Below are 1,165 nucleotides of genomic sequence, written 5' to 3' on the forward strand. Positions count from 1 at the left end.
TGCAATTTTTTGGAAGAGTTTGAGAAGGATAGGTGTTAGCTCTTCTCTAAATTTTGATAGAATTCACCTGTGAAGCCATCTAGTCCTGGACTTTTGTTTGTTGGAAGATTTTTAATTACAGTTTCAACTTTATTACTTGTGATAGGTCTGTTTATATTTTCTAATTCTTCTTGGTTCAGTCTTTGAAAATTGTACCTTTTGAAGAATTTGTCCATTTCTTCCTGGTTATACATTTTATTGGCATATAGTTGTTTGTAGTAATCACTTGTAATCCTTTGTATTTCTACCCTGTCAGTTGTGATTTCTCCTGTTTCGTTTCTAATTTTATTGATTTGCACCCTCTCCCTTTTTTTCTTGATGAGTCTGACTAATGGTTTATCAAGTTTGTTTATTTTCTCAAAGAACCAACTTTTAGTTTTATTGATCTTTGCTATTGGGTTCCACGTATTTGTGTTTTTTACAGTTTTCTTCCTGTAAATGATTTCCAATCTCATAGCATTGTGGTCAGAAAAGATGCTTGATATGATTTCAATTTTCTTAAATTTTCTGAGGCTTTATTTGTGACCCAAATGTGTCCCTGGAGAATGTTCCATGTGCACTTGAGAAGAAAGTGTATTCTGCCACTTTTGGGTGGAATGTTCTATAAATATCAATCAGATCTATCCAGTCTGTTGTGTCATTTAAAGCTTGTGTTTCCTTATCTGTTTTCTCTTTGGATGATCTGTCCATTGGTGTAAGTGGGGTGTTAAAGTCCTCTACTATTATTGTGTTAATGTCGATTTCCCCTTTCATCATTGTTATCATTTGCCTTGTGTATTGATGTGCTCCTATGTTGGGTGCATAAACATTTATAATTTTTATGTCTTCCTCTTGGATTGATCCTTTGATCATTATGTAGTACCCTTCCTTATCTCTTGTAGCAGTCTTTATTTTAAAATCTATTTTATCTGATAGGAGTATTGCTACTCCATCTTTCCTTTGATTTCCATTTGCATGGAATATCTTTTTCCATCCTTTCACTTTCAGTCTGTATGTGTCCCTATATCTGAAGTGGGTCTCTTGTAGACAACATATATATATGGGTCTTATTTCTGTATCCATTCATCCAGCCTGTGTCTTTTGGTTGGAGCACTTATTCCATTCACATTTAAGGTAATTATCAATA

This window comes from Physeter macrocephalus, chromosome 11, assembly GCF_002837175.3.
Source record: "Physeter macrocephalus isolate SW-GA chromosome 11, ASM283717v5, whole genome shotgun sequence".
Classification (NCBI taxonomy): Eukaryota; Metazoa; Chordata; class Mammalia; order Artiodactyla; family Physeteridae; genus Physeter; species Physeter macrocephalus.